The 8,618-nt window shown below is 40.3% G+C and overlaps 1 protein-coding gene across 1 annotated transcript in view; it reads left to right on the top strand.

The window, feature by feature from the left end:
* tenm3 (teneurin transmembrane protein 3) overlaps positions 1–8,618 on the top strand; it is a gene marked incomplete in the record, with an annotated part of 240,891 nt that overhangs the window by 131,238 nt on the left and 101,035 nt on the right.

Below are 8,618 nucleotides of genomic sequence, written 5' to 3'. Positions count from 1 at the left end.
TGTGTGTATATATATATATGTGTGTGTGTATATATATATATATGTATATATGCATCACTTTTCCAGCTGTGGTCATAAAAAGCCCTTCAGTGCTTTTCTTTCTCCCCTGCAACACTTTCAAACTGTCAAAGCAATTTACTCCTTGTTAGATTGTGTGCAAGAAGGAAGAAGAGAAAAAACAGAGTCAGAGGGGAGTTTTTCTTTTTCCAAAGGTCATTGATTCCCACAATAGAACTAAAGCAATTACAGCTGAAGCTCAGACGGTCCTTGGACATGTAGATCCCTCGCCACTGGCTTTGTGGGCGGTGTGGTGTTGGTGGGTGGGGAGGGGGTCGGGGGAGGGAGGGGGGAGCGACTGTAATGTCCACATTTTGACTTTTTTCTCGAAATAGTATTACGACTTTAATCTGGTACTTTCAACTTTATTCTCAGGATGCTCGGTGATATCTGTGTTTTTCTTCGTGTGGCCCTGATACTCGTAGTACTTTGTAGTTACAAACAATATCTGACCATTTAAAACTGTTACATGTATTTTCATTTTCTCTGGCTTTTTCTTTCTCATCTTCTTCACCTCCTTCACCACTACTCCCCTTCTCATCCCTCTCATCCTTTTCCTCATCACATTAAGCTTCACTCCTGAACTGCAGTTAGGGGTGTAACTGAACAAGACCTACTTGAACATGATTCATTTAATCTCGATATTGTCGCAAGTTGTTATTGTCAGCAGATCAGAAATGCGACCCTCCAGTCTCTGCAGAGCTGACAAGAGATGGCTAAACAACAACATAGCTTACAAGCTAACGTCATACTGAGTAACAGTTTGATTACGTTGAGTTTATTTGCTAAATGCAAGTCACATTAGGCGAGGCCCACGTTAAAGCCATTTCAGAAAAGTTGCAGTAACAGTAACCACAGTCCTGCATAGCTGAGCAGGAGTGGGTGGTAGGCAGGACCGCGCTGTGATCTGAGATACAAGGCGGAAAGAAGAACATTTTTTAAGAAATAAATGTCATAAGGTGGGAAAATAAACTTCCTGTCTGAACTAAGGAATCGACAAAAAGTGAGTGTGAAGCCAGGGAAGACAGTGCTGTGAAAAAGTATTTTCCCAGAGGCCTGACTTTGGAATTCTTTGCATATTCATGACACTTAAATATTTCAAGTCACGAAACACATGTTAAAATTATATAAAGATAACCTAAGTACATACAAAAGATGTAATCTTCCTATAATATTTGAATTGAAGGGACCCTCCCGACCCTCCTTGTTAATAATGAATTAACTGTGATTGGCCACATTTCTGGGAAAGCTTAGCTTCACTCACCCTGGTCTGATTACTGTCAGAGCTGCTGACAAAGTGAAGAAGGCTTAAAGATCTCAAATACAAACATATCCTCCTGTAACATGAAGAAACTCCGAAACAGATGAGACAACGCATGGATGGATGGAGTCTACAGTAAACAACATACACACCAGTGAAAGAACAAAGTCAATTTTAAGTTAAAAAACTGTCAAAGTAAAACTGACATTGTGTAAGAGTGTTAGACTTTGTGTTAATAAATAACACGTGCACTATAAATTAAAAAAAACAGGTGGGTGGAATCATATTTGTCACATTCATCTTTTATCTGCCACAGAGTGAAGTTATTATTCAGTTTTATAGAGACAGGACCTGAAGCAGGTTGAACCGGTCTGAAGGAGCTCTGTAGCCTCGGTAGTGTGGAGCGGTGCGTCTCATCAGCTGTCCATGATGGAGAGCAGTTTGGAGCTTGTTCAGTGACCTCCTGGGACTCACTGAGTCTGATGGTTCCAACTTTGTGAATCAGTTTGTTGTTCCTGCTGGCGTCTCTGCACTGATGCTGCCCGGTACACAGTCTATCAATACATAGTTTATCAATACAAGTATTAGATATATTAGTCACAACTATGAAGAAACTATAAAGGAAAAACCTGAAACATAACTACAGGAGCAGTCACTGCAACGAGACCAACCCCCAAAACAAGTTTTACAGGTGGTCCTGACACTTTTTGCCTCCTCGAGATTGCTTCTTTTTTTTTACTAGTTTTGCATTTGCCTACAGTCACTTTGGTAGCGTAAGGCGATACTTGGACTGATGGACTAATTCTTGTATAGTGTTTTTCTACTTTACCTGACCACTTAAAGCGCTTCATGCCTCATTCGCCCTTTCATACAAGCACTTTCTTTCTATTTAACATTCACATGCATTCACACTGCAGTGGATGCAATGGAGAGCAACATGGAGTTAGTATCTTGCCCAAGGATATTTGGCATGCAGACTGGAGCATTCAGAGATAAAAACATCAACCTTCCAATTAATAGACGACCTACCTCTTCAGCTATAGTCACCTCCTAAACCTGGACTCTAGAAATGATTTGCAGGTAGTCCAAAACCTCCAGGAAAGCACATCAATATTGACATTTTGCTACCAGCACAGTCTCAAGGGCATGGAGGAGATTTCAGGAGACAGGCAGTAACTCTAGGATAGCTGGACAGGTAACTGTACAGGTGCAGTCCTGTAGCAGAAGTATCTGCTCCTTTGTGCAACGAGGAACAGAGCCCTACAAAATAACCTCCAACTGGTGTGAATGTCTCCAACCAAAAACAAAGTTCCTGAGGAAAGCCTGAGGGTTCAGCATCCTCTAGTGGGCTCTGTGAACACTGTCTGGCACAATGGAGGCTTACTGGCATTTGCCATAGAATACAGGAATTGGCAGGCCCACCATGGGCACCCTGTGCTTTTTGCAGGTACACCCTGAGCACATGTTGCAAATGTGCAATGGTATGGAGAACGTTCTGCTGCCTGTAACTTCATTCAGCATAATGTTCTGGGGAGGCACAACCATGAAGGGCCACAGATGCACAGACCTCTGCAGGCTACTTAATGGCACCCTGACTTCCATCAGGTACCGGCTGTACTCCTTGGATCCATTGTCAGACCCTACGCTGGTAGAGTCGGTCCTAGGTTCTTCCTGGTGAATGACTATTTCATGTGGCGAGAGCATGCAGGCAGCTCATTGATGCCCAGGTCCAGATCCCCTGAGAGGAGAACCCTCCCCACACCCAGGGTGTCATCTGTCATCTCATTCGGAGCCCTTATGCTGCACATGGGGGCCACACAAATCACTGAGTACTATTTTGTGTTACAGTGAAGTTTTCGGCTGCCAAGTTGCATAATTTCTTCGTCTTGATTTTCAGAGTGAGTATCTGTAGGTAGTACAAGGGGCAAAACAGGCTTCTATAGCTCAGCCTGCAGGGGCTCACCCTGTAGCTCTCCATAAGACTTCTCTGTGGGTTTCTTCTGGCTTAAAAACAGTTAGCCCTCACAGTGAAGTCACACACACACACACACAACAAGAAGATTGGTGATTTATGTTTCTGTGCATTTTCATATTTCTGCGTCCCAGGTGCTATATGTTCTTTTTCCTTTTGTTTTGTTTTTATTAGAGATGCAGCATTGGTACATTACATTGTGCATTTCTATTTGTGTGCTATCCTTTTATTATATTTTCTCCTAACTTCCCTTTTTCTATTCTTCCTGTCAGCTTAGCCATTGTCAATTTTCAATTCAGTTATATTCATAGAGCGCCAAATCACAACAACAGTCACCTCAAGATGCTTTATATTGTCAGGTAGACCCTACAATAACACATGCAGAAGAAAACCCAATGATCATATGACCCCCTATGAGCAAGACCTTTGGCAACAGTGGGAAGGAAAAACTCCCTTTTAACAGGAAGAAACCTCCGGCAGAACCAGGCTCAGGGAGGGGCGGGGCCATCTGCTGTGATTGGTTGGGGTGAGAGAAGGAAGACAGGATAAAGACATGCTGTGGAAGAGAGACAGAGGTTAATAACAGATATGATTCAATGCAGAGAGGTCTGTTAACACATAGTGAGTGAGAAAGGTGACTGGAAAGGAAAAACTCAATGCATCATGGGAATCCCCCGGCAGCCTACGTCTATTGCAGCATAACTAAGGGAGGATTCAGGGTCACCTGGTCCAGCCCTAACTATATGCTTTAGCAAAAAGGAAAGTTTGAAGCCTAATCTTGAAAAGTAGAGATAGTGTCTGTCTCCTGAATCCAAACTGGAAGCTGGTTCCACAGAAGAGGGGCCTGAAAACTGAAGGCTCTGCCTCCCATTCTACTTTTAAATACTCTAGGAACAACAAGTAGGCCTGCAGAGCGAGAGCGAAGTGCTCTAATAGGGTGATATGGTACTACAAGGTCATTAAGATAAGATGGGGCCTGATTATTTAAGACCTTGTATGTGAGGAGCAGGATTTTGAATTCTGGATTTAACAGGAAGCCAATACAATATTATTACATTGTCTTATTATATTACATTATATTATACATATAATGTAGTGACTGGAAGAACACTGATAGAAATCAATCAATAAACAGATAAAAGAAAAAGAGGAGCCTCTAGAGAATTTATAAAATCTTGGAAAAGCAAAATGTTTTTGGCACAACTGTGCATCCAGATCATAATTCTGATTGCAAATGCTGCCAAACAGAACAGGATTTAAAAAACAAAGAAGGCCTGACCATGCATGTACGACAGCTCAACGACAGAGCCTTGATTTCAGAGGACACAGTGATAAAGACTTAATTGGACAAGATTCAGAAGTAAACTGTAGCTTCCTGAGAAATGTGCTCACACCTGCTGACATAGAGTTGTTATACATTCTGAGCACTGACCTGAGGGGATTGCTCATTTTAACCAGCTTCACATGAGCGTACAGCACTGTAACTACGACAGACCAGCAGTTAAATGTTTTCCTCTGTAAATATTCTGGACATTAGAGGTGAGACAGCGTGGCCGCTGTCACTGTGGGTGGGCTGAACTGGGCGCAGACAGAGTGAAGGCCTGGTCTGCTTTGGGGTAGTCAGTCTTCTTCATGCTGCAGACTTTTCCACAATGGAGTTTCTATTGCACTCTTCTCATTATGTTGTCAGTTCCACAAAGGTAATATAAAATATCTAAATAATATGAAATATTTGGTAGCAGAAAGCTGCTGACACCATGTGATGGATGAATGTATAGTTTTTAGATTGAATCTACCTTTAAATCCACAAGATTGTTCTACTGGTTTTTCGCTCTCGCATGATCGTTGCCCTCACCATTATCCTCTTACCTTATGACTCACACAGATGCCGACACATGCACATTCAGGCTGCTGTTGATTAGCCCGCACTCTCCCATGACCCTTTGCTCATGGCCTCACTATGAGGGGTTGTGGGTAACAGGCTAGCACAGCAGGGCTCTAATTTAATGAGGCAGATGGTTGTCTATGTGTGTGCAGAATAACTGCATTTGTGTGTGTTGAGCGTCGTAGGAGGATCCACAGCAGGGGTTTCTCTCAATAAATGTTGCCATGTTAAATCAGTAATTGGTCCTTGACACAACTCACTGTAATACGTATTACAGTGAGAGTGCAGAAATCAGATATTCACGAATTCTTTTAAGTTCCAGACAGTAGAGACATTATAGAGGTGGAGCGTTGCTATTGAAAAATCCTAGAAAAAAATAGCTCTGGAAAAGAAATTTGGCTTAAGATTGTCACACAGGATATATCAACAGATTATATTAGTTGTTAACCTTTCTGTTTTTAAAGCAGCTACCTGTATTTTGTGATGAAGGTGTTGTTCAGCCTAAGGAGCTTGGAAAGAAAATCGTCTGAACTTCTGTAAGTTTTCTTGAAGACGTTTCATCCCAGAAGCTTCTTCAGTTCTAAGAGCAATTGGCTGCGAGTTCCAGATTTAAGCCCTATGGGAGTGTCCGAAAGAGGGACATGGACCCCCTATTGATCCTCTAACTCACTAAATATATGAAGTGTTAAATGTGATATGTAGTCTTAATCAGTGATGTGGTGGCTGTAGCTCAGAAGGTAGAACAATCTGCCAGTTAGCGGTTTAGTCTTTACCTGGTCCTGTGTGAGAGTTAAAGTGTCCTTGGACATACTGAAGCTCAAAGTTGTTGTTTGTTGGTGAGCTTGACAGATGTTTAAGTTTGAATAAATGTGGCTTGTAATAAAAAGTGCTCTGAATGTGCAATGAGACTAGAAGTGAAATAAATAATGAAAAAGATGCTAATGATACATTTGTTATAACATTGTTGCTATTTACATTATTGTGTCATAACAAATTATCCAATCAAGCTATTTAGGAGAAAACACAAACATCAAGATAAGCTGTGGATGTCAAAGTGCTTAGAAAACACAGGCAAAGACGTTTTTACAAGGTATCACAAGTGTGATAGTGTTTTATGTGTGTCTAGATTAGAGATGGACCGATCCGATATTACGTATCGGTATCGGTCCGATACTGACCTAAATGACTGGATCGGATATCGGAGAAAAATAAAAAATGTAATCCGATCCATTAAATATCACGAAAGCACCTCACAAAACTTGCAACACGCCGTAACTCACCGCAGAACGTTAGCAGTTGGAGCAGTGTGCATCACGTGATAGAGCAGCTGTGGCATGCGGGACCTGTCGGTGGTCTGGATAGCATGTGGAGCTTCGCTAGCAACCTGGCATTTCATCTCCGCTAGCATTTCATCTCCGACAAAGTTATCCCCGAGAGAAGTAAAGCAAGCGTGTAAGTCCATCTCTGAATGTTTGTAAAGCATTCCCACGCTAAGCTTAACGAGCGACTGCCTCTCGCTCTCCGGCTGGTACTTCAATCGTGAAACTGCTTAAATGATCAGCTGATCAGCTTTTCTGTCGCGAGTCCGTCTTTGTTTTTGGCCCACTTCGCACCAGAAAGAGCAAACCAGCGGCTGAACAACAGCAGCACGTTTAAGCTTGATAAGCTGTTGTTAGAATTTATTTAATATTACTTTCTACACCAGGATCTTTTTCTACGTAGCTGACGGCTGGTAACTGTGCAGGGGCGGATCTAGCAAAGTTTAGCCAGGGGGGCCGATTGTGCCCCCTTTTCACTGTTCATGCCCTAAGACATACTTTTCTTTCTTATTCTCATTTAAAATGTCGAGCTTTTAATAAATAATTATCTGACACCCAAAGTTTTAATTTGATGCAAAATGAATAGAAGTCAATTACTGTATATAGTGACTATTAAGTCTAATATATATACCCTAGTAAGCTATAGTACTTTTCCTTTGGGAAGGTACCATCTGTGCAGTCTGCAATTTTGTTGAAGAAAGATGTTGAATCTATTTAATATTTCTTGAAAAATAATTGATTTCTGTGCATTTTTTTTCACACTGCATCAAATTAAGGTTGATTACGTCGATTAAGCATCATGAGGTGGAGCGTGAGGGGTGGTTCCCTATTTTTTATTTATTTATTTTTGTTGTTGCTGGGAGTTGGAACCCTATTAGTTAGGTTGCTTAATATTTACGCTAAGTACTCTTTAAAATACCAGAATAGGGAGGATGGTGTAGGTTTAAGTTTATTAGATTGATCAGTATTGCTGAACTATGAAATTTTTTTTTTGCATACAGGTATAACAGAATAGCTTTAGTGTAGTTGTTGTTTTAAACTTGAGTATGAACTTATACAAAATGCAGCAAGATATTTAAAAAACAGTTTTGTTGATTAAAAAACACTATATCGGATTCATATCGGTATCGGCAGATATCCAAATTTATGATATCGGTATCGGACATAAAAAAGTGGTATCGTGCCATCTCTAGTCTAGATTATGAACACTAATTGGTAAATTATTAACTAGTATTAAAAAGAGTAGATGAATTCGTCGTTCTCCATTTGGAGCATGTAGATAGAGTTATTGATGGGAACTTAATGTTTGTTTGTGTGTTTTATAACTTCTGCTTTCTTTTTTTATTTTTAAATGTATTTTGGTTTTCATTTTATTTATATTTGTTCAAAATAAAGCTGTCAATCAAAAATGTGAAGTGTTTTATAAATAGCACTCCATGTTCATGTGCATCATACTTATTGGAGATGAAAAGATAACTGCGATAATGTAAAAACAGTTTATGTGCCTGGCTGAGTGTGGGTTTCCTTTCAGACAGACATCTGATTATGTCTGGGCTTGATGATAGAAAAAGTATTTTGATCTGGATCAAATTAATCCCACACTACAGATTTCCTCAGATACATAAAGACTTTACAACTTTTTATGTCTATAATTAAATCTAGAAGTCATCTTTACAGACTTTTGTTGAATTGAAAAACTGTTGCCTGTGTACTAGGATGTTTTGAATTGTTTGGCAAGTCCAACACAATGAGATGGCGAACAAGACAACGGTTACAGGTAAAGGAACCCTGAGACAGATGGAATACAACAAAAAACTATCTGTATTAAAAAAATGAGGAAGAAAACACAAAATCCAAATAACAAAATGTTTCACAAGGGGAGAAAAAATAGCTTCAGCTAATAAATGCAAGGCACTGGGGGTAAATAAACTACCAAAATAAAACAGGAGCTAAATGACCATTAACAGGGAAAGGCATAAAATTATATAACAGAGGGCGAAAGATGCAGGAGGACTAAACCCTCTGAAACAAACAGAAACTGGAACAATGAAATAAAAGATGAAAATACAGGGCTAAGAAAAAGTGTTTGTCCCCGTCCTCAAAGAACCCAGACCAACATCAAAG

Source organism: Haplochromis burtoni, unplaced genomic scaffold (assembly GCF_018398535.1).
Source record: "Haplochromis burtoni strain Fernald_Lab_line unplaced genomic scaffold, NCSU_Asbu1 Contig_437, whole genome shotgun sequence".
In the NCBI taxonomy this organism is placed as follows: Eukaryota; Metazoa; Chordata; class Actinopteri; order Cichliformes; family Cichlidae; genus Haplochromis; species Haplochromis burtoni.
The sequence above is the reverse complement of the archived record's forward strand: the minus strand, read 5'-3'. Positions and strand labels throughout refer to the sequence as shown.